Source organism: Pinus tabuliformis, chromosome 1_2, assembly GCF_031772625.1.
Source record: "Pinus tabuliformis cultivar Carrire ecotype Pingquan chromosome 1_2, CPIR1, whole genome shotgun sequence".
Lineage (NCBI taxonomy): Eukaryota > Viridiplantae > Streptophyta > Pinopsida > Pinales > Pinaceae > Pinus > Pinus tabuliformis.
The window spans coordinates 1,007,839,893-1,007,866,377 of NC_142298.1; the positions used below are offsets into that span (position 1 = coordinate 1,007,839,893).

General features: G+C 38.9%; 1 protein-coding gene across 1 annotated transcript in view; it reads left to right on the plus strand.

Annotated features, from left to right (window-relative positions):
• LOC149209499 (tubby-like F-box protein 3) overlaps positions 1-26,485 on the plus strand; it is a 51,842-nt gene that overhangs the window by 23,088 nt on the left and 2,269 nt on the right. The gene's annotated exons all lie outside the window — the stretch shown is intronic.

Genomic DNA, 26,485 nt, shown 5'->3' on the forward strand with positions numbered 1-26,485 from the left:
AAATGCATATCTTTATTGGAAAATCTTATGCTAGGGTTTTTCACTTGTTTTGTGTCTAAATGCATATCTTTATTGGAAAATCTTGCTTGATCATTGCATGCTAAAATTATTTTCCTTGAATTCCATATAGGACCTCCTAATGAGCTTTCCTCTACTTAATTTCACCCATCATAAAAATATAGCTAGGGCTTGCCAAGTGAAAACTAGGGTTTTCCTCTTACTCCAAGCATAGAATTGTTTTCTTTTAAATTTAGCCCTAAAGTCTCCATCACCCAAGTTGGGAAACACATTAGAAAGCCTTGTGGTTGTCAAAGCTTATATTTTTTATTATTATATTTTTTGTCTTTTCTACTTTCTTAAGCCCTTTAAGGCAAGTTTCTAGGGCTAGGGCTTAGCGCCAAATTCAACTAGGGGATCTATTAGGATGATGTTGAAGCTTTTATAACTTGTTTTCACCTTGATTGTACCTTTTAACTCAAAATCTAACTCTTTTCATGGTTGAATTAGCCCTAGTAGGGCTGATGTCATCAACCCTCGGTAATTTGTGCCCTACAAAGCCCTAATCTTAATTAAGGCTTAAACTCGGGGTTTAATTTTGAAGGTTTGCCATCTCTTTTTGTTGATTTCATCAGTAGTAAACCTTTCTTTTTTGCTTGCATGCTTAGATATGTCTTTATTGAACTACATCTTAAAACCCTAGGTGTTAAGTACCTCTCTAAGGCTTTGTACATGGTAAATTGCTCCTACACATAGAGAATTGTGCCCTTTATTCGTTAAGGAAGTACCTTGTTTAGCCTTTGATTCATATCGCCTTTAGCCATATAACTTTGAATATCATTTAGGTGAAAATAGGGAAGCTTCATGTGTGGCGAAATTTCAGTAAAGAGCAATAGGAGGATTGCTGAGGTGATAATGGCAATCCACCTCAGTGTTACATATAGGTCTAGCCCTTGCTTTGTGAGGCCTCTCACAAGCCCTGCTAGATTTTGAGGCAACAATAATTGAGTCAACATGCAAGATGTCCACACAAAATTTTCACTCCAAGAATGGATGAATGTTAAATATAATAAAATAATGGTCAACCTAGGAGGGTGTTCTAAAGGGTCCACCTAGAAAATCTCACAAAATGAATTGTCCAAGTTGCATGAGAGATAAAACAATAAAATACTCTTCCTAAGAGAATGCTCCATAACCAAACTCCAAACATAGAAAGTGGTATGTAAGATGCACATATTCAATTCACATGTGTGAATTTAAAGGCAACCAACTTCATGAATGAGTGTCTAAGATGCCAAGTAGATGGAGTGCTCCACAAGAAAAGAAAGTGGTCAAACCCCAAAATAACAAGTCGACCATCTCCACAAGTGTGTTCTTCAAGAATATTCTCTAATAAGAGAAATAATGCCAAGCACGAGCAAGTAGTGTGCCATGTGTGGCCCTCCAAGTATGCTACATGCTTCTCCATAAAATCCTTCATAATCACCTCAAATAAAATGACATATGTGCCAGGTCAAAGAGTGTAGGTTACTTCCCAACAAAGGGCAAAAGATGACAAGTGTAGCTGAAATATCATGGAATAATGATGAGAGCGCGGGTAGGGGAGGTGTGCCTTGGAAAACTATGCCATGTAACTACCTCAACCACCCATAATCAATAAAATAATCTCCACATGAAGTGCACTATAAGAAGAAGTTCCAAAGTGCTTAGACCGCATAAATGCTCATGCCAAAACTATGTGTTGTTTCCCAGTACCATCAATTGATTTCCAAAAGACCATTGTACAAGAGACTGCGCCTTAGAGAAATGTGCCAACCAATCCATCAGTAAGAATATAACCAATAAAGCCTTGGAACTTTGCCAAATAGAGTAATGCTCCATAAACAAACCTCAACTAACATCTAAATAGCCCCTCCAAGTGTAAACAACTACCAAGAAAAGTAGTGTGTTCAAGTCATTAACATCCAAGGTAATAAAATCGATTAATTTAACCATTATATGGTTAAATCAATTTCACATGAATGCACAAAGGTTAATGCTTAAATAAAACCATAGTCCAACCTCCTTGTAGTGACCAACTTATTAAATCAACATGAACAAGTGTATGAATGAGAGGGGGTGTACTCCAATGATTGTTTTACAATGGAATTAAGTTGTATCACCTAGCAAATATCACCATGCTAACAACATACTCACAAAATAGAAGCTCCACCTAGGTTCCAACCTAGCGTGAACCACTGAAGAACTATAATATGCTAAAACCTCATCAAACTTGAGAAAAAGGCTTGCTCATATAAGATGTATATAGAACCCCTTTACTTTAACCCAAACTTAGGAATATAACATAAATGTGGGTACTAACACCATCAAACACATTTTGCCTAGGTGATGTGCATGAAATGTCACAATGTCTAGTCATATTGGCTAAGAAAATCCCATTTAAGGTAAAGTGGACAACAATAGCACATCCTCCAACCACATTGGCATCATAAGAGAAAGGAACAATAGAAATGCTAGCCTATCCAAACCACCTTGATGTTTGTAACAACGGATGGGTGTTTCTTCATTGGGTAATAAACTTGCTCATTTTTTTTAGTAAGAAAAGCACATTAATTAAGTTAATTAATTAGTGTTGGCTAGGAAAAATAAGGAAATGTAATTTTAATTACATCAGTGATTTTTTTTAAATCTCAACTATTAATCTCAAGTGTATTAGGATATAATCCTAGCCATCCATTGCTTTGGACTTGGAGATTATGGTTAGGGATTAGCTCATTGAGAAAATATAAAAACAAACCTAAGGAGAGGAGAAAGACACAATAGTTGATAGAGATTTGAGAGAGTGATTTTCTCAAGGGCTGAAAAGAAAAAGAATTCTGCGTCAACGAGATGAAAAATTTGAGGAGGAGATTGAGTGGAGGCTTTTCCAGCAAGGAGGCTCTACCAATTTCTGAGCACAAGTCACAGAGAGGGCCATAGCTTACATGTGCCACTGAGGTAGAGCAACTGGGTTGTACAATGCTTTTGTGGTGCAAATCAAATTTCTTAAGGGCAGATTTGCTAGGTTTATTTGTTGTAATAATTTTTGTAATTTTTTTTCGTGGGCCAATTTCCTAGTAAGGGAGCCTTATTATTCAAATAATTAAAAGTGAAGATCAATTGGAATAAAATTTTTAATGTATGATTGATTTCCTATATTTTGCTTATGCTGTCTAAATTTGTCGAGTTAAAATTCCAGTGTATTTTTTGGGTTATAAAAATTACGAGGAACTAAAATGAGGTTTGGAATTTAGAAATTAACAAGCCTCAAGTATGTCTCCACCACATCCAATACAAGAGGGCCACGTAGAATGCTCCTAGTGACAAACCAACAATACAACATCGAAATACCTAGTCATTGAAAATCTCCAACAACATCATGAAAACATCTACCTTGAACCATCATTATCTAGCCCCTTGTGGGGCTAAACCCATCATCCAAGAGAAAGATGCAACACATCCAAGATAAGCATATATACGAAAACCACACCATGATGAGATAACATTCTCCATAAACATAAAATGTGCAACCAAGGACTAATCAACAAGGCAAACACGTGAGAAGACTACCAAACTAGAAAGTACAATTATCCAAACAAGGAGAAGTGACACTTCTTTAAACCCAAAACCTCCATAAAATGATCTAATGCCAAGAAGAGAATGGGAGTTGGAGTAGAGTGGGAGTGTTTTAGGGAATGGGAGCATTTGGAGCATCATTTCCCAAAAGACCTTGGGAGCAGAGTGTCCAAGGAGCGTCTGCTATATAAATGTCATTATATATATATGCTAAGTTACTTGACACATCCTTACCTCCCCTTGTGTTAGGTATTTCACATGTCAGACACAACATGTGCGTGACACAAGTTTGACTCTTGTTGGACATAAACCCTACTCGTATCTTGAAACTCACATGTCCTATGAAAAAGTGGCCCACATCTTCTTAAAACTGATTTTTTGCCTCATTCTCATGCAATTCAGTTACAAGTTTGGAGCTCTTAGAATTTTGAAGTGCAGCTAAGGGTGATTAAGTAGTGCTAGAAGAGATTTCAAGTGTTGGGAACTGAATTAGTGTAGGCTCTACTAATGGTATGTAATTAATGGTAATCGAAGTTGCACAAAACGCCGAAACGTCTAGCAGTTTCCGAAACGGGGATAGAGCGAAACATCTAGAAGTTTCCGAAATGGGGACGGACCGAAACGTGACCCCCAGAAAATGGAAACGCGATCGAAACATCGTATATATATATATATATATATATATACATACATATATATATTCTAAATAGTCAATATTAAATAAATTATAACACATTATTTTGCAAGAAAAGAAATATCGAGACATATAAATGACATTTTAGAAGGAAATCCAAATTTATATTAACTCCAACAGATGATTGCATGATGCAAATATCCAAAATTAGCCTTTATAGATGAGGCTTCACATTCAAGACTCCAAAAGCAGCGTTTATATGTGAGGCTATATGTGCTAAAACTGAAATAAAACATGAACTAAAGAGAATCATGGCTACATTAACATATCATTACTAATAAAACTCCTCACCCTCATCAACAAAGATAGGACAAGATGCTTGTTCGACAAAAGAGGCAACTCTACTAGTGCTTCCAGCTGCACTTGCATCAACCACTGGCACAAATATCAAAAGCAAAAAGAGAGAGCTCTACATTTGGACATTTTGCATCCACATCCCATTCTTTATGAGGTCCATAATGTGTGAGAACTGAGTGAATGAAGTGTCTTTTTAAAGAAAAGAAGAGGCTCATAGGGTTTCTAGAGAATTCAATTCTTCTCATCTTTTAAAGAATTTCATTTGTAAATTGTTTTACTAAATTTGGATAACAACCACATAAAAATTAGTTTATTAGTGTGTTTTGGTGTTAGATGGAGCCCACGCCCTCCTTCCACTTCTTGAGATGGCTGAAAAGGGCCCAATCGGCCCGTTGCGATCGAAACTTAGCTGAAACGTCACTGGCCGTACCGTCCGGCGTTTCGAAATCCCAAAACGCCGTACGGTACAGCCGGTGGCATTTCAGTTTTGGCGTTTTGGGCAGTCCCGGGTACTGGTACACCACTAAATCTTTTTAAATAAAAGAAGAGGCTCATAGGGTTTCTAGAGAATTCAATTCTTCTCATCATCTTTTAGAGAATTTCATTTGTAATTTTTTTTTACTAAATTTGGCTAACCACATAAAAATTAGTTAATTAGTGTGCTTTGGTGTTAGATGGAGCCCACGCCCTCTTTCCACTCCTTGAGATGGCCGAAAAAGGCCCAAAAAAATTCTATTTTTCTTTTTGGTTCCCGAAACTTGGCCCGTTGCAGTCGAAACTCAACTGAAACGTTGTTGGCCGTAGTGTTTGGCGTTTCGAAATCCCGAAACCTTGTATGGTATGCCAGTGGTGTTTCAATCAAGTTTTGGCGTTTTGGGCCTTCCCGAGTACTAGTACGCCACTAAAGCTGGCGTTTTTCATGCAAACATTGATGGTAATGTTATGTGAAAAATCCTTTTACTTAAATTTTTAACATTACCCTCAATTGTTTCCGTTGTTTGAGAGTGGTTTCAACCTCGTTGGATTCCATATGGAGAAAGTAGAATTATAGATCCCACTCAAAATCCAACAGAGTTAACAATTTTCAGGATTTCAGGATTTGGGGGTTTGCAATGTTTCCATTCAATTTTTTTCATGTATGAGGGAGGGTATGGAACTAGCATTTAATCAAGAGCTCCAAGCCCTCTATATACCTCGGTGTTTGTGGCAATAATTGTTGAACTCCTCTATCATGACCTTAGTAAAAATGTACCATCACTCTTGCAAAATCTTGATTTGAAAGGTTAAGTTTTTTCTATCTTATTCTCATGCTTAGAGGGTGATATTGATGATGAGGATGTTGATATTATAGGCAATGATTACGAGGATATGTAGTACTAGTTATTTGTTGTAGCATGATCTTTTTGGACTCTAGATGTCATCTAAAGCCTCTTTGTTGATGTATTTTGGATTGAATTTGTATCATCATGTAAAATTACAAATGTTTTAGTTTCTAAATTTTAAAGAGAATTGAATCTTTATCTATATTTCAATTTTGTATGTGTGATAATTCACTAATTTGATACATACATATATATATATATATATATATATCTTGTTTTTGGGGTCGTCGTGTCTCGTATCAGACCCTCATATTTTTGTGTCCTCCTTGTCATCCAGTCAAGTGACAATATAAATGTAATATGACGCACACACACACACATAGAGACACATATGCACGCATACATGTTGATAAATCTAAGGCATAGTAATTATGTGATTTCTCTTCTATTAGTAACTGCTTGTGAGTGCTTTTTACTTCTTTAGATTAGGATCTTCTTTTACTTAAGTTATTAGTGTTCTTCTTCATCAAACAACTACCAATGCATAAACCATAAAGAGACAAGAGACACAAAATATAGGCTATTTTCCAGGGCCAAAACCTCTCTCTTTGAGAGGAAAACCCGAAAGAAATTCTTCTTCTTATAGACATTATAATGGATGAATACCAAGACCAAGACCCTTGACCTATTAGACCTCTCCAAAACTAAGACACCAAGCTTCTTATCTTGCCCTCCTGAATCAACAATGGTCAACTGCATGATCCTTCCTTTTGCTTTGACTTCCTTTCAGATCTAGGCTTCCTTTCCTCTATTTTCAGGCCTACAACTTTTCGGCCCTAAATCAGAACCCTTGTACGTGTAGATAACAATCATTGATCTCCTTCGCTTGAGGTGGAGGATACTTCTTAGGCAACTCGACCTTCCTTGTGACTTTAAACTGGTTGCCTTTGAAACTCAGCCTTACTGCAGCAGATGGTTACTTCTTCCTTGCACATGTGACAACTACAACACCCAAAAATAGACCCAAGACTTCCTTCTCCCTTCGCTGATCCTTAGGCCCCTTCTTGATCACCTTTGCACTGTTTTTTGTACCTCACATTTCAGACTTGATCACCGAAAATTCTCTGTCTAAATGAAATTCAGACGACCCTATTTATAGTGGTTTGCCTCTATAATAAGCTGACTTGAATAGGGTGAGTCGACATGACTGTTTGGAGGAGTTAATTAATTCCATTTGAAGCCGACTTGAAGAGGGATGCCTTGTGCTTGTCTTGGAGGGCTACTTGACATTTCTATTGACTCATACATAAGTGTAATATGCCTAAGGAGGGTCCTTCATACATGACAAATCCTAAAGGCTCACAATGGGAGGCATCACTAAAATAAAATTCCTTGCTTATGAAACCCACGAAACAAGCACTCCAATAATAATTTTATTTTTCTTCTTTTCATCAAATACATAGAATCACAATTACACATGTCATTATGAAAACCGAGCCTAGTTACACTTCTCAACACTCCCTCTTAACTAGGGAGGTATTCATAATAGTACTCGGTCATTCTCAATCTGAAGAATTTCTCATAAGAAGAGTCGGATTGGTAACCCATCTGTATAGCATCATATCAACCAACATTGTCACATAACAAGGCCTTGACTAACAACTCTCTCTCCACAAGATCAGAGCACGATGCTAGCGAGACCAATGATGTATACACACCCTCATCATTGTTTCTCTTGGAACATACCCAACCCGGGTTCTCAAGGTGTGTTCCACCAGGACTATTCTTATCTTGGATTCCCAGTCCTCAAAGAATATTGGTCCTCAGCGACTACTCTTATCTTAGATTCCCTTATACATCCTCAAAGAGCATTGGATGCCAGATGCTTACCACATACCATTTTGCCTTCCCAAGTGAAGACAAGAATGATGTGTGTATCTCTCCCTCTCCATTAGAGGGGACATAACTATTCCAATAAAGGAATGTACTCATTCCTACAGAAGGAATGTACCTAAGCTCCCTCTTGGCTTAGGAATTTCCAAGTTTTTTCCTAGTAAGAAACTTGTTTCCAGGCTCCCTCTTAATTAGGGACCTACAACAACTCCTTAGGTGGAGATAATGGGACAACCAGTTGCTTGAAGAACTCCTCCTCACGATGTCATGAACTTCTTTTCGTCATTCAGGAGTCTTCATATTTTGGGACTTCTTCTTAGGGCACAAACCATCCATCACTTTCATCCATGAGTTAGTCATGTCATCATCGAAAAGTGATCCATCAGTCCATATCTGGCCTTCCTTCATGCCATACTGCTTTCTTCATGCCATGTTTAGTTAAGGATCTTTCATCCTACTACATGTGCATTGATGGTGGAAGACATCCATAGATCTTCCCTTGGTAGCCCTGCATAAACCCATCCAGATATTTGATAAAAAATAAAGGAATGAACATTAAAATCAACATTAACTTTTGTGATGGTCTCTTATCATGACATCTTCTAGTTTGCATCAACATCCTGCATACATATCGACACATCTCCCAAAGATATATATATTGTCAAGGGTCTCTTTCTTTTTCAGACTTAATCAGAGTCTTCATATCTTCCATGGAGATATCCTATTCAAATCTTCTTGGTCTTTCGGATGTTGATTGCCTTTACCATGGTTGCATATTCCATGCCCTCTTCCTTTCTTTCTTCACATATTTCATTCCCAGGAGCTTCCAATCAGAGTTCCTCAATTGCAATCAACCACCTCATATTTCATATGAGGACATATTATGTTGATTTCATCTAGTGAATGTGTGACCCATGCATTGCTGCATCCCTTTGAGGGAGGAGATCCTTCCTTGTGATTGTGCTCTCAAGATAGAGCATTGATCCATGTTACCTGCAACCATATGACATGACTTCCACGATATCAAACGTAAGCATACCTACCTCATTTTTCCTTTGGGTCATCCAGACTTCCTGCAACAACTTCCTTGATTGAAAGAGATTCAATCCCTTGATCTGCTTTAATTTTATGTCATCATACCATCATCCCATGAATTATACAACTTTGGAATTGTTGATGAAATACTTTCTTCCTTTCTTGATCGATGAACCTTTCGATGAAGATTCCATTAGAGAATCTTGAGGAACTAGAGTGTCCCCATGAGCAGATGTTTTGTTTTGACAGAGGTATGATTAACCTTGTACTAGATGACCTTGACACTTATGTTGCAATGAGATTCCCAAGAGCTATCTCCTTTACTTCCATAGATTCCCGAGCTCTTGCTTCCAATGCTTCTATGATGTCTTGATGCATCCCATTTAGTGAATCATGGTAGACATATCTTATAATAGAAGACTTAGGAACTTGACAAGAACTTAGGTGAGGTAGACTATCTCAGTAATAAAGATCTCTTACTCCCTCTTTCTTGGACTTCTTCTTTTCAACTTCCTCTACTTCTATGGTGATATGAGCTTCTTCTCTTCCTCTTTTGTTATTGTCCTTCTTGATCTTAGGACAATCTCTTTTGTAGGGTCCATATTCTTGACACACATAGCATTGAATTTTAGACATGTCCCTTTCCTTTTTCCAAGAACCAGACTTTCCAAATTTTCCCTTTCTTTTTGTCATTGCAGCATAAGCTTGATTTTGCTCATTTGCTCCCACATCAGATTTGGCCTTTAGTCTAGATTCTTCAATCTTGCATAGTGACCATAGATCTTGGAATGGAGTAGCTTTTTTCTTCCTTCTTCCTATAAATACTTGAAGTAAAGTTACCCCACTCCTCCGGTAGTGCATTTAATACCACTGTAGTCGTTTCTCTATCAGACATGACTTCTCCCAGATCTTGTAGTTGATCCCGTATCTCAGATATCCTCATAAAGTATGAGGCTATTCCATCTTCCCTAGACATTTTTAGCTTGTAGAGTTCTTGCCTTAATGAGATGACTTCTCCAATAGTGTGTACGAAATACAAATCTACCAGTTTGTCATAGATTTCTTTTGAAGTTTCGAATTTAGATACATATGGGATGAGGGGATCCTTGATGGATTCTATGAGAATCCTTTGAGCCCTAACTTCCCTTTTCATATACTTGGCAAGAGCTTAAGCATCTTCCTCTTTTGGTTTTGTGATAGATCCTTTGACATGTTCCACCTCATTTTCAATGTGATTCAAATCTGTCCTTTTCTTCCATGCAAGATAGTTTGAAGCCCCAACCAATTTTTTGCTTTCCTTGCAAAGAGACATTTTGATAGACTCATATACTTGATAGGATGCTCCTTCTTCTTGCTGCTTCCTTGATATTGATGATGATATAGAGGATAGAAAACTTCTCCTTGAAGAAGTTAGTTTTCTTCAAGAATGATCCTTGATCCCTCAGAGAAAAGGAGATGATACCGCCTTTTGACCTAGCTTCCTTTGAACGAATAGTCTTCAAAACACTTTGACTTGAGTAGTTGTAGGGTTTTGGCCCTCTCCCTTTTGATGATGATCCCATTACTTCTTTGTAGACTTCTTTGATCTAGGGTTATGATGCTTCCTTTGACTTCAAGATTATTTTTTCTTTGATGCATTCCTTGGGATTTGATCCTTGAGTGTCCCTTGATAAGATGCCCTTCCTTGACTTAGTCACATTAGCTCTGATACCATGTTGATAAATCTAGGGCATAGTAATTATGTGATTTCTCTTCTATTAGTATCTTCTTTAGTAATTTGAGTGCTTTTTACTTCTTTAGATTAGGATTTTCTTTTACTTAAGTTATTAGTGTTCTTCATCAAACAACTACCAATGCATAAACCATAAAGAGATAAGAGACACAGAATATAGGCTATCAGCCAGGGCCAAAACCTCTCACTCTTTGAGAGGAAAACCCGAAACAAATTCTTCTTCTTATAGAGATTCCAATTGATGAATACCAAGACCAAGACCCTTGACCTATTAGACCTCTCCAAGACCAAGACACCAAGCTTCCTATCTTGCCCTCTTGAATCAACGATGGTCAACTGCCTACTCCTTCCTTCTGCTTCGACTTCCTTTCAGATCTAGGCTTCCTTTCCTCTGTTTTCAGGCCTGCAACATTTCAGCCCTAAATCAGAACCCTTGCACGTGTAGATAACAGTACTTGATCTCCTTTGCTTGAGGTGGAGGATACTTCTTAGGCAACTCGATCTTCCTTGTGACTTCAAATTGGCTGCCTTTGAAACTTGGCCTTACTGCAGCTGATGGTTAATTCTTCCTTGCACACACGACAGCTACAACACCCAAAAACAAACCCAAGACTTCCTTCTCCCTTCGCTGATCCTTAGGCCCCTTCTTGATCAGCTTCGACTGTTTTTCTGTACCTCACATTGCAGACTTGATCACTGAAATTTCTGTGTCTAAATGAAATTCAGACGGCCCTATTTATAGTGGTTTGCCTCTGCCAACTTGAATAGGGTGAGCTGACATGACTGTTTGGAGGAGTTAATTAATTCCATTTGAAGCCAACTTGAAGAGGGATGCCTTGTGCTTGTCTTAGAGGGCTACTTGACATTTCTATTGACAGACATAAATGTAGTATGCCCAAGAAGGGTCCTTCATACATGACATAGACCCAAATTGACTTTTATGACTAGATGACAAATCCTAAAGACTCACAATGGGAGCCATCACTAAAATAAAATTCCTTGCTCATGAAACCCATGAGACAAGCACATCAATAATAATTTTTATTTTTCTTCTTTTAAATACATAAAATCACAATTACAGGTCATTATGAAGACCGAGCCTAGTTACACTTTTCAACAACATACACACACATAGACACACAGCTGCACACGTACACACATACACACATACACACATGCTATATTACATTTATATTAAAAGAAATGAAAAATGGCAAATTAATTGCGGAATATATGAAAAAATGCATACTTGTATATTAATGAAATAGAAATGACATCCATAGTACATTAATCATTTATCATTCAAGTATCAACCCTCTAGAATCTAGATTCTAGCAATTTCAAACATACAATTTTTTTAGCCAAAGTATACAATTAACTTATGGAATGAAATAGGTTAATTATGTTTATAAAATAGGCCATTTGCACACTTAAGTATGAAGACTGAAAGGTCCAGCCACTCCAAACAATAAGTCCAGCTAGTTGCTGAACAGCTCCCTATAGAAGAAGTATTCACCAATTGTGAAAGCACCCATGTTGCTAACTGTTGTAGCTATGGGGTAGCACCACCAACATGCATGTTCCACCATTCCTTCAGAAGCAATATTCCACTATTGTTTGTTTTGGGTTTGTCATCATTAGTATCATCTGTCTTTCTTCGCATCTTGTCTAGCCTTTGCCTCTACCTTGATTCTCTAGGGACAAGTCGATACCACCCAATTTGGATGAAGCTGCCTAATCCAAGCCTTAAAAAATGGTAGAAAAAGCTTAACATGCTTGATCAATGATTTTGGTTTGATGATGGGTACATTTTTTGCTAAGGCCATTAACAAGGAGTTCAACAATCAACACCACCAACATTGAGGTATATATAGGGCTCGCTTCTCTTGATTAAATGCCAATCACATGACCTCATATGTGATAGAATCCAATGAAAATGTTGCAGTCCCATCAAGCCCATAATCCTAAAAATTGTTAAATCTGTTGAATTTTGAATAGAATGTGGAATTCTATTTTCTCCGTATGAAGTTCGATGAAGTTGGAACCACTCTCAAATGTCATGAAATAATTAATGGTAATGTTAAAATTTAAAAGAAAAGATCCATTTAATCCTTTTACATTAAGAATTTAACATTACAATTAGGGAATGTCCAAGGAGCACTTTGGGAGAGTGCTTATTGACTCCAGGAGTGTCCTTGGTGTTGATGAACCAAGTGTAAAAGAATTAGGCTTGATTTCTCTACTTGATAATTACTCGTGAATGTTTAGATTTCTTCTTTATTATTTGTTATGCCTTCATCAAGTAATTATACAAAATGTTCAATCTTCCAGGAAAATAAATTGTTAACTTACTTTTTGTTGATTTTATAGTGCAGTCAAGACCAGAGTAGTTTTGCACAATTGATAACTACTTATGATGATGTAACCAGTCTTTGCTTTATATTCCAATCATCAAATAGCTATACATGAAAAACTTCAACCATTCATTTTATCAATAGAGCAATATAGAGATCACATTGAACAGTAAACAATAGACAAGGGACACAAAGAATTAGGCTCACAGCTAGGGCAAAACCCACAAGGGGAAAACCTAACCAATCAAAGTATCTCTGCAGTCTTTGGCCCTCCAACACAGTCAAAACCTCAGTCAAATAGATGCTGAATTGCCCAAGTCAAAGAAAGTCAAAGCAACTCCAAAGAAGATAGTCAACACAGGTTAGAAAAACTTCCTCTTTCCTTCACAAATGTGATGACTCTCTGAAATTGCAGATCAAATTGTGTTGTGTGATGATGCTCCAAAATTCCAAATGGATTCCAATGATGCCATATTTATATGACTGTGAGGAGGGCTAACTAGCACATGTGGGGCTGACTTGGTCAACCATCAAATTTGAATTTTCTCCATCGCTTGCCAAGGAAAAATACTGACTGCAGCTACTCAAATTTTGAACACTTTTCATGTTCATTTTTAAATGTGATTTCATCATGACCTAGGAAACTTGCATCATATGCAATATAGTTGACATAGGTCATTAGTTGCAAATGAACAAAAAGTATATGTACCTCTTTCAGCCTTACCTGTTCATCCTTGCAGTATTTATATCACAGGGATCCGGTTGTTTGTCTTTATATCATCTTCCTTCTCAAATCTTGTGGACTTCATTGTATTAGATAGGTTGGCTTTGTTGATGCAATTTGTTCTTCTTTTATGTATAGGAAGACTTGTGCCATAGAGATGAGCTTGGTACAATTTGTATTTCCATAGACTATAAACAACAATGCCTTTGATTTTGATGTATCATACTTCACACTGTTCTTTTCATGCGGCAGGAATATACTATGTACCGTTACGTGTCCAGGAGATATACCAAGCACTTTTTCATGCTTAAAACTTGCGACCACACATTGGTAAAACAATGCTTTCACCTTGACAGTACTAGCGCTGTTCAAAAGATCTAGTTTTCAGTGTCACAGAATTTTGTAAACCATAGTGCCAAAGAAAGGTTCGGATGCCTCCACAGAAGGTTTGGATACCTTTTTAGAGATAGTTTCAGACTTTTGATTTCAATTATGTTTATACTTCTTCACATGGGAGAACATTATAACCACAGGAGCTTACTTGGATGCCTCTGATATGTAGTGCTCGGATGTCATAGCAAACTTCAGATAGATGTATGTTGCCATAATGAGCTCGGATTTCACAGAGATATCTTAGATATGCCATAACTTAATTCGGATGCCATGTTTCAGAGAGAACTCGGACGCCTTTACAACTTTATAGGGATTATGACTCATGAGAGAGCCTCTTTTCCAGACCTTGTTCAATTCTTGAAATGTTATTGTTCTATCACAGAGATTTGACTTACTATATCATAGATTTCTTCCATGCTCAGACTGATTATTTTTCCACAAATTTGGGTTCACTTGGATATTATAACACAAAGATGAAGCTTGATATACTTCCACATAATTCAAAGAGATGAAACTTACTTCAGTAGTTTAGATGTTAAGAGGTTTTGCATATCTGCCTTGAATCTGTCACAGAGATGATGCATATCAACTCTGTTCTTTGTATATACCACAGAGTAACGTCCCTAAGAGCCCACATATGATCACAGAGAATAGTGCCACACATAAGATGCCACAGAACTCAGATTCCTTCCGCAAAGAAATTCATCATTTGACTGCTCAGAAAATTTCGGATTTCTTGTATAGTTTGGTGCCATCATAGATGTGTTGAAATTCAGAGCTGTGAGGCTATAGTAAGCTTGGATGTCATAGAGAAATGTTGTCACCGAACCTTTGCATTGATCACATGAACAATGCTTCAGATATTTGCATATAACAGTGAATTTTGTGCCTCGGATTTGCATTAACTACAGAGCATCAGATCTTTGCAGAGTAGAGATGATTAGTCCTTCTAATACAGATCACAGGGATTCTTTTTATGGATCAGAACTTGTCTTTCTATATTTCGTTCTTCATTAGATTGATCACAACTTCCATAGATTGATACTTTACATAGCAAATAAGAGTAGTCCTTGATCTCAAGAACCCTTATGATCTCGGCTTCTTAGGTCTTTCTGTATACTAGACTTTTGCTTTGTTTTTCCTTCAGGCTTGGGGCTTCCTCAATAGTGCTCCTGTCTTTACCATAGTTCTAATAACCATGTTGAGAAACCAAGTGTAATGGAATTGGGCTTGATGTCTCTACTTGATAATTACTTGTGAATGTCCAGATTTCTTCTTTATTATTTGTTGTGTCTTCTTCATCTAGCAATTGTACAAAATGTTCAATCTTCCAGGAAAATAAAGAGACGAGACAAAAATTAGGCTCTGAGCCAAAGCAAAACCCCACAAGGGGGAAAACCCAACAATCTTTCTCTTATAGAATCAGATCAAAATAAGATTTCCAAGACCAAGACCAAGACCCAGACCCAAAACTGCCACCAAAATGTCAAGTCCAATCTTCCTCCAAGTCACCTCCAAATCTGGTCAACTGTTGTCAAAGTCAATCAAGGAAAATTTTAAGGAAGGAATTTTTTCTTAATGTTTAGAAACCTTGGCGAATTTTGCTGGTCCCTAATATGCAAAGTGTAAAATGTTTGGATATGTTTTTCTAAAAATATTCAAATTTCTAATTATTTAATATCATTCTCTATGTAATTTTAGCAATTTTTAAAGTAAAATAATTTATGCTATAAAATTTAGGGGAATAAATTTTAGAGAAAATGGAAATTTGGTGAATCATTTTTTTGGAAAAAACATGGAAAATTAGCCCACTTGCGAATATTAGCCCCTAAAAATTTCCATGAAGTCAACCATGGTCGAATTGTCCAAATCTGGTCAACACTGAAATTTCAGACTTGCATTAGGAGGCTGAAATTCGTCCCCGTGGCAACCTCAGAAAATTCAGCCTTCTACACAGAAGTTACAGTACACACGTGTGAGCTGTCACTAGGTAAAAAAATTCAGTCAAACTTGGAATATTGTTCTTGCTTTTGACTTCCATCTTGCTATCTCTTTTGACTTGCTTTGACTCCTCTTCTTCGCTGGTTTCAGATGTATTCTTGTTGGTCGAATGAATAAGCTCCAATAGGGTTGAACCACCTTCTCATATATAGCTGTCCAGGAGGTTGAATAGGTGTCTCTTGGAGGTCCAGGCCGACTTGTTCCAAGGAGGGCTGACTTTGACCATTTTGATAGACTTTGACTCAAACAAAAAAATCAATTTTCTTTTTCTTACAGATGTCCAAATGGGACATGACTCAAGTACATTTTCTTTCACTCAAACGATATTTTTTTTGACTCTATAAGCATGAACAACATGCTTTGACCAAAACTAAATATAATAATGAAAATAATAAATACATCAATGATTGTTTTACATTACATTATGAAGACCGACACTAGTTACATTTTCAACATTTGGGAGTGCCACACTCTCAAATTGGTAGGGAGCCCGTGCCCAAAAGGCTTGGAGTGCGCTTCTGGATTTTGGAAGCGCACTCCTGGTTGGAGCATGGTTCAAGGTTGGAGCTTGGGGCACACACTTCCTACAACTATGGTTCCAGAAAGATGAATCCTCCAAAGTGTAATGTCCTCTTTAAATTGATGAGTACGAAATAGCCTATCTGATCCCATACACTATAGTCTTGATAAAGGGGTAAAAACCCAATTTTTCCTATGTTGGGGCAACATTGGGCAAAAGTTGGGTTGGCTGGGGCTAAAAAAACCCAATGTTGAGGGTTGCACTCAAACCCTTTTATTAAATAGAGAAGAGTTGAGATCAACTCAGTCATCAATTGTGGATCAACTCATCTGTTTTCTTGAGACGGAGCTCGAGAGTTTTAAGACCCCTTCTCTTCTACTATTTTCAGTGGTGAAAGATTCTACCCTATTTGGTTTTGTTTTGTTTTGTTTTTTTCTATTTTGTTCTGGCAACATGGATTTTTCTATCTAAGGAGCAACAAGTCAAATCAAGTTTCCTGAAGCTGGACGAAATTTCTGAGGCTAATTCGTGGTCAGTTTGAAGTTTCCTGATGCAACGAAGTACACCTGGAGCTAGACGAATTTCGGAGGCCAAATTCATGATCAGATCATAGCCCTGAGACAACAAAGTAATCTTAATCTGTCTGAGGTCCAAACCCTTGTGGATCATCCTGTGGAAGAAGGAGAAACATTCTGAAGCAGGGTGAAACCCTTCTGAAACTAGATGACAGCTTTCTGATGGTCGAATTGAAGGATGGGGTCAGTGATTACCATCCCACGGCCACCTGAGGTTCTATATGAGTGGAATGAATAGGTACGAGCCTTCTCTAAGTCTACACTCTAGACAGATGTCTAAAGCAGGCTGAAGATCCAGAAGCAAACACAGAGACAGATTTTGGGTTCAGAACAAATTTCAGGGGCAGACCACTGTTCGCATAATCCTTCTGACATCATGCCATAACTCGCACCCCAATTCTGAGTTACAGTCACAGTGCAGACAGTTTATGAAGCAAGACAAAGGTTCGTCCTAAAGCTTGTTTGGCAGTTTTCTCTGGTCACAATAAAAAATAGTGTAGCTTGGGTCCGTTGATAGAAGTCAGTGATCAATTATCTAGTTCGTTGGATCCAGAATTAGCTTGAATTGTTGCAATTGCAGTGGAACTGGTAGGATTTACCTGAACAGTTGAATTCGGACTATATCAATACTGTTGAATTATTGGATAATCAAACTGTAGCCTTGTAGTTGTACTGTTTGGTTTGATGTATTGTTGAAAGAGCAGGCTGTTTACTGAAGGTTACATCTTTTTGAACAGTAAAATAAAATTTTGTTGAAAACCCTAGTTGCCTAAAGAGAACCCAGGGCAGAATTTCTCTAGAATTTTACACAAAGTTGCTCAAATGTTCCAAGGTACTATAGCTGCAAATATCCATTGATGTGATGAAAGTTGCAATGTTAAAAGGTGGCATGCCAAATGGGTAGCCACGAGCCTCAAGCTTCCACCCTTTGGTTTTGGCATCCACCCCCAAGGCATCTCTCTTTTCTCACCCACCTAGAGGAAAAGGGCAACGAATGGTAACGGATCCAATTAGGGCCTAGTGGCCACTTAAAGGAAAGTGGGTGAATGGCTCGGGTTAGCTTTTTCAGGAGACAGTAATATATATTTTCAAAATTCATGAGATGATCTTAGCCCGTGATTGTCGATGATAAACAGAGGAGAAGCGCTGGGTCAATTCCCAATACATGGTCAAAAATCTGTAGGTGTGATGAATAGAGAAGAATCCACATCCAAATGAAGAGAGCACACACCATAGGAGAAACCCACAACTTGAAGAGAGCTGAATGCATTGTTGTGAGAGAAGCCTTCGACCAAAAGAGTAGTTGAATGTGTTGTAGGAAGACTGTAACCTATGAGTGACCCTGTCTGAGTGTGAAGAGGAAGAAGGGGCCATGAGGGATGCTCGATTGTGCTCAATTTTTTTGGGGGGCGATGGAACCATACCTTAAATGTTCACAAATTTTGAGAGGGATGGATTGGGAACATCATGGAACTGCCTGAGTTCTTGATGTCACTACCGATTTTCAAATGTTCTCGGGGCATTTCTAAGTCCCCAGAATGTCGGAACACGGGACGAGGGGGTTTTTTGTGGGGACAGTTGCACGTGGAACTATGCTTTTTATATACTTAAGTTTGTTTTCGATGGAAATAAATTGATCTTCCTCATTGGATGCACCTTTCATGTTTTGTTGGCTTGCAGTCCCATTCACTATTTTTTGGTCACTTGAGGTCCAAGGACATTAATACAATTTCAATCTCTGTTTTAGTTGCTATCCTTAGTAATTCATTTACTTGGTGACCATGGCATTTTGTGATGCAATTTGCCTTTAGAGCTGGTGAGATTTGTCTTTTTTCCATGCTTGCTTTCTTTTATTCCCTTATTTTGCGGGGATATCAGTTTCCAGATATGAGAATTTTATGGGTGTTTCTGGGATATTTGTTACTATCAAATAATCAAGTTATATACCCAGTATGTGTATGTCTCCTAGGGGACAGGTTACCCATTACTGGATAATACATGCCCAACCAACATGCGAAAAGACAAACTAAAGCTAAATGGGCTCATGGAGTCTTCCATACCCATTTTGAGAACGCTTGTTTTCCCCTTATTTGAGTTAGTCTAGCTTTATAATAATATTCTTCAATATTAAATTGTTGATTTCTGCTAATGTTCATCTTAGGATTGCATCAGCATTGGTAGCTTGATCACATTGCCTTATTTGACAAGTGTTAAAATTGGCAACTAGGGCCAAACTCCATGTGGGTCATCTTGTTTATGGCAGCCTAAGTCACCTGACACGGGGATTCGAGATTCCTAGGATACGAAGATTCGAGAGTCGGATTAGGACATGTTGACCCCCCGGAACAGGACACGTAGGATTCGTCATATAATATTTTATTAAATATATATATATATATATATATATATATATATTAAATTAGATATTTCTTACACAAATTCTCATTAATGATACAAATTCATTGATTTCAAACATAGATCTTCATCTAGATGTTAGTTTCATTGTTTACAAAGTAAGTTAGTAACATTATAGCATGCATAGTACGTACAAAATTCAAATACATGTCACATAAATCATGATTCATAAATGAAAGACAACTTACAAGATAGTAAGATAAAGACACTGACAACTGTAGTTTTCTCATTAAGTCATCAAATCAAAATGTGTTACATAGGTAGTGCAATGCCAATGGCAAATAGAAATAGAAAATATAAAACAACTATAGATTCATTACCAATCAACTATTATATGTGCACAAATAATCAGTGGGTTTCTTTTCTCGTATTGATGGTAACTTAAGACTAGAAATAGAACTGTTTGATGGCCTGAATTGTTAAGAATATTTCAAGTGCCTGCGAGTATGATGTAGGCTCCTGCATTGCTACACACCATGCAATCGCCACCCTCTGGATAAAAATCACAACAACAATCTATCATTCATTTTCACTGTAACAGTTGATATAACACTCTAGATGGTCTGAGTTGAATTGTTTTCTGTCAAGTAGAAAGTTCCAGTGTCCCAGAAAATAGGTCCTGTATGTAACTCAAAAACGAAGAACACTTACGTGATAATCCCTTATTTCTTGTCCTTGTTATGAACACAGAAATCAATTCTACATGCGACATAATAAAAACAATAGAGTTTTTGAAGATATCCACTTGAATCATTGATTTGATTCCAAATAGCTGGACACACAACTAGATGTATAGTTATAAAATGGCAATTTTTGAACACAAAATCAGAAAATTTAAGCAATGGAACACATAACAGATGTGACAGGAATAATAATCTCATGAAGAGTTAAAGGTAAAAACCATACCACTCAAAGCATCATTGTCAAGAATCATATCAAGAGCATAGTCGTAGTACGACACTTGTCCACTAAGACCACATAAATTAAATTCATCATGTATATAATCTTCATCAATTTCACAGAAGAACTCATTTCCTTTTAATCCACAAAACTAGGAAATCCAAGATGTGTCATCTCCCTCAGAATCACTAAGATCTGTCATGCCCGCTGGTTTCATTTTTGGGGATTCGAATCCCAAAATCAGGACACATTGTGTCCTAACGGGACACATACGGGATTCGTACGTGTCCCGTTAGGACACGACGTGTCCCCTTCTGTGATTCGACTCCCCAACGAATCGTGTCTGATTTGCAGAATTCAGACACGTGGCCCCTTTTCAGCGAATCCAGTTTCTTAGATGGAAACTGATATTTTTCTTGGATCTCTCTATCGAGAGGTGTAGGATTGATATAAAGATCATTTGATTCCGATAAGTATTCATGGAGTTAGGAATTTATATGTGTTATAAGACAATTCGTCAAAGTCGGCCAACAACCAAATAACGCACACATGTGCTCAACGTTCTAGTATAAAAGGAGGTGACTTGATAGTCATTTCTACACACACCTCACTCTTGATTTCTCTCTACTTGTTCTGGGTTTTAGTGGCAAGAGAAATCTAGATGATGAAGCCCTAGACGCAGGAGGAAAGGAGACTAAGGGAGCTGCCCTAGAGATGATGCCTTAGCAAGGAAAACGCCTTAGGATGCAGCCATAGTCCTAAGGAGGATGCCCTAGCCGCGGTCCTAAGGAGGATGACCTAGCCACAGTCTTAAGGATGTGATGTCTAGCCGTAGTTTGCCCTAATCCAAGAAGACACAGTAATGTTGTTAAGGAGATAGCCCTAAGTTGGAGGCAAGGAAACTCTGCCTTAGCTATAGCAAAGGAGAGCTGAACAACATGGTTATAGAGCCCTGTTTCATGATCTTTTGGAGGGCCAAGTTTGTTGTAAGGGAGGCCGAGATTACTCCCTAAAGGGCCGAGATAAGGAAAGGCTGTTGCAGCTTGCGTGGAGGAGTTCTTAGCTGTCTAACTCATGGTGACGAGTTGTTTAGGTTGCTGTGGGTAAGCTGCAAGTACTACGAACAGTTTAGACGACAACGTAAGGTGCATTGAATGGGCTGTACGTGGCAGCAGAGGTCTGTGGTAGGCCGCAGGCCTAGTCACTCCAAAACAGGCCAGCGTGGAAGTGTTAGGGGCTGCCATATGCCCAGAACATCACCATGTGAAGGCAACAATCTACCTTGACTAGGCTGCAATCATTTGGAGGTTGTTTGTATGCGTTGATAAGGATTGTTGCTGCGTATACATGCCCTAACCCGGGACAGTTGAACAATAGACTTGGAGCAGAAAGTGTGGTGTGTTTGGGTCAATGTTGTGACTAGATTTAGATCAGTTCATGGTGCAACAATATTCATGTGCAGCAATGGTACTTGGTGCAGCGAGTGCAAGTGTGGCAACAAGGTACATCAGTGCTAAACATTGGGACAACATGTGTGGAAGCAAGGTACAACAGTGCTAAACATTGGGACAACGTGTGTGGCAGCAAGGTACAACAATGCTAAACATTGGGACTGCATGTGTGGCAGTAGGGTACAACAGTGCTAAACATTGGGACAAGCAGTTTGACAACATAGTGTTGCAATGGCACATGGGGCAACGATGATACTTGGTGCAGCACATTGAGGTGCAACATGATGATAAGGAGCAACACAATGACAAGTGCAACAAGGCGATGGAGTCACCTTGGAAATTCAGTTGAAGCAGCGTGTCTTCAACTGAGTTTAGCTACCTCATGTATCATCTTCTTAGAGATGATCTATGCTCTTATTTAGATAAGTCAAAGTGTTGACTTCTATTGTATATGTACTATCTCTCTCTCTCTCTGCTGAACTATTGAAGAACATATAAGAATAATTGATCAAGGGTTTCCCCACATTGGGGTTTGTCCCTGGCTAGCGACACATCTTGTGTCCTCTTGTCTTGGCTTGTCCTTTGCGATCTATGATTATGTTCTACCTGCAATTTACTTTAATGTTGATGTGATTGCTAATCTCGAAAAGAATTTGAGCTAACTGTGAAAATTGAAATAAATTGCTCTAAGTATAGAACATACCTAACATTAACATGGTATCAGAGTTGAGGTGAAGACAAAGCCCAAGCAAGAGTGAAAGAGCAATCACCGAAGACAATGGGGAAACGACAAAAGGCTCAATGGGCTTCTCATCCCTCTTCAAATTTGCCAAGGGTGAAGTCGAAGTAGAGAATATTATCAAAGTGGCGCAACAGAAGCTTTTGATGGCCTACCTAAAGATCACTTCAATGGGAAGTCTGGATCAAGGGTGGAAGGAAAGGAGATGCCTTGTTTGTAATAAGTTCGGCCATTATGCTGAGGAGTGCCCGAATGGTAGGGACACATCACTTGATGATGATAACAATCATTCAAGGGACATCTTCAATGATCGAAGGAATGTAGGTCGTCAAGGAAATAGGTGACTCTTCAAAGAAAGCAAGGAACCCTAGGTATGAAGAATCAAATGGTAAGATAAAGCGGCGTTATCTTATATTGGCCCTCTCCTCCAGACTCTTTGGGAATCTGGCTTATTGATTGTAGTGCTTCAAGGCACTTCAATGGATAGAAGGGTGATCTCTCTAATTTGGTAGAGATGGAAACAATCTTGGGATTATACTTGGAGTCAATGCCACCTATCCTGGAAAAGGTGTAGGGAATGTTACCCCTCAATTGAATGAGGGTAACTCGATTCATTTATGAGAATCTCTTTATGTACCTGATCGCAAGAAGAACTTGGTGTCCATTTCGGCAATGGAAATCAAAGGTTTCAAGGTGGCATTCATCGATGGAAAGGTAAATGTTTGAAAATAGAATTTTCAATGATGCTTTTACTCATGGATTCAGGGTTGGCAATTTGTATCAAGTTGCAGGATAGTCCATTGGGGACCATGTCAGTTGACACATCTCATCTATAGCACCGAAGGTCTACTTATGGGGCCTTACTCGATGTGACTTAGATGATGACAGGGATGCCTGAATTGAAGAAAAGCATGAAGGTACATGTCCTAGATTTACCGAAGGAAAATCTTACAAGGGGACCATTCACCTCATGTAGTAGGTCCACAGGTTTGGAACAACCCAAGGGGTTTGAGATTCGTGATCGAGAATCTCATGTATGCAGGTGGAAGAAAGCCCTCTATGGCTTGAAGTTAAACACCCCGGGCTCAATATGAGAGGATTGATAACTGTCTGATGAAGGTGAGATTCACTAGGAGTGATGCCGATCCAAACCATTGCTTGAAGGTTGTGGTGATAGACCTCTCATACCAACACCTTTTGAAGACGACCTCTTTCTGACAGGTGCAGACCCTCTCATTTGCATATGTAAGAGGGAGTTGGATTCCGGATTTGGAATGGTGAACTGCAAGCCTGCGACTACCTCGATGCATCTTAACTTTAATAAGTTATGTGGTAGGGAGAGTGGCCCTGATTTGGGAAATGCCTTTGAGTTTCATGAACTCGTTCTAGCATGGATGTTCTTGGTGAACTCTCGTTCGGATATATATGTTTTGCAGTTAGCATGTTGGGCTCATATTTGGTTGAGCCTCACTGGATTGATGCCAAGAATCATTTGAGATATCTTTAGGGCACAATCTCTCATGGATTGAGATACATTGCCGGAAATGTGAAGCTGCATGATTATTCGGATGCTGACTGGGCAGGCAGTGTGGAGGATTGCAAGAGCACTTTTGGGTGCTGACTCTCTTTGGGTTCTGCTCGACATCCTGGATGAGCAGGAAGCAGAAGACGATTGCTTTGAGCACCGCTGAGACCGAATACATAGCTACGAGTATGATCTCGTGTGAAGCTACCTGGTTGTGGAAGCTCTTCAGTGAGTTGTGTGTACACATGATGGATACCACCGTGATCTTCTCTGTCAACCAGGGCGGGATTTGATTGTTGAGGAATCCCGTATTCTATGATTGCTCCAACATATAGACATCAGATACTACCTTATCTGTGATATGGTACATTGATGAGCGAGAAGGCTCCATTGCATTGAGACTGATGTACAGGTCGTAGATATTTTGTCGAACCCCTAGGGAATGGTCAAATTTGTGACTTTCCCGAACGACTTGGAGTCATTGAGAGACCCTCATATGAGGGTCCTGCATGATGCATGCATTGAGCTATGGGAGCTCCGGGGGGCTTGGGGTACTTATTGGAGCAACAAGCGACCATAGGGCGACTCACGCTCCCCTAATGGTGTGCTGTGTACATGGTGAATGGTTCAACCTTTCCTTATGATACCCCGTGGCGACTTATGGATAGGATGAGTGGTTTTCCTGTCGAGTCATCCTACCCATGTAGTCTGAGACTCATGGGAAGTACCTCTCATTTGGCCAATGAGTAGGGAAATGGGGTTAGGGACCATAGTAGTACTATTGATGGACGCATCATTGTATCTACTGTTACTCCTTATGCTAGGATGACCTCCATTGATTTGGGATCAATGAAACTGATCTGGGATCAATATGAGTGGTTTGAGACACTCTCTTTTGATATTGATCTGGGATCAATGAGATTGACTTCAGGTCAGTAAGAGTGACATAACTCACTCTCTTTTGGAATTGATATGGGATCAATGAGATTGTCTTCAGGTCAGTAAGAGTGACATAACTCACTCTCTTTTGGAACTGATATGGGATCAGTAAGAGTGACATAACTCGCTTTCTTTTGGAACTGATCTGGGATCAGTAAGAGTGGTATGACACACTCACTTCATATGGAACGGACTTCGGGTCAGTAGAGAATGGTACGAGACATTCTCGATCAATTCTTCTTCTTCATGGTTCAACAGAGCAAGAGTAGAGTAGAGAAGTGCAGGGCACTGTTGGCAGAGATAGTATAGTCTGGCAGATGGATTAGCGGATGGAGTTCGCCCTAGTTGAGAGGGAGTGTTAAAATTGGCAACTAGGGCCAAACTCCATGTGGGTCATCTTATTTATGGTAGCTGATATTTTTTTTGGATCCCTTTCATCGAGAGGTGTAGGATTGATCTAAAGATTATTTGATTCCGATAAGTATTCATGGAGTTATGAATTTATTTGTGTTATAAGACAATTCGTCAAGGTCAGCCAGCAACCAAATAACCCACACATGTGCTCAACGTTTTAGTATAAAAGGAGGTGACTTGATAGTCATTTCTACACACACTTCACTCTTGATTTCTCTCCACTTGTTTTGGGTTTTAGTGGCAAGAGAAATCTAGATGATGAAGCCCTAGACGCAGGAGGAAAGGAGACTAAGGGAGCTGCCCTAGAGATGATGCCCTAGCAAGGAAAACACCCTAGGATGCAGCCGTAGTCCTAAGGAGGATGCCCTAGCCACGGTCCTAAGGAGGATGATCTAGCAACAGTCCTAAGGATGTGATGTCTAGCCACAGTTTGCCCTAATCCAAGAAGACACAGTAATGTTGTTAAGGAGATAGCCCTAAGTTGGAGGCAAGGAAACTGTGTCTTTGCCGCAGCAAAGGAGAGCTGAACAGCATGGTTATAGAGGCCTGTTTCATGATCTTTTGGAGGCCAAGTTTGTTGTAAGGGAGGCCGAGATTACTCCCTAAAGGGCCGAGACAAGGAAAGGCTGTTGCAGCCTGTGTGGAGGAGTTCTTAAGTGTCTAACTCTTGGTGATGAGCTGTGTAGGTTGCTGTGGGTAATCTGCAAGCACTACGAGCAGTTTAGAGGGCAATGTAAGGTGCGTTGAATGGTAGGCCGCAGGCCTAGCCACTCCAAAACAGGCCAGCGTGGAAGTGTTAGTGGCTGCCATATGCCCAGAACATCAGCATGTGAAGGCAGCAATCTCCCTTGACTAGGCTGCAGTCATTTGGAGGCTATTTGTATGAGTTGATAAGGATTGTTGCTGCGCATACATGCCCTAACCAGGGACCATTGAACAGCAGACTTGGA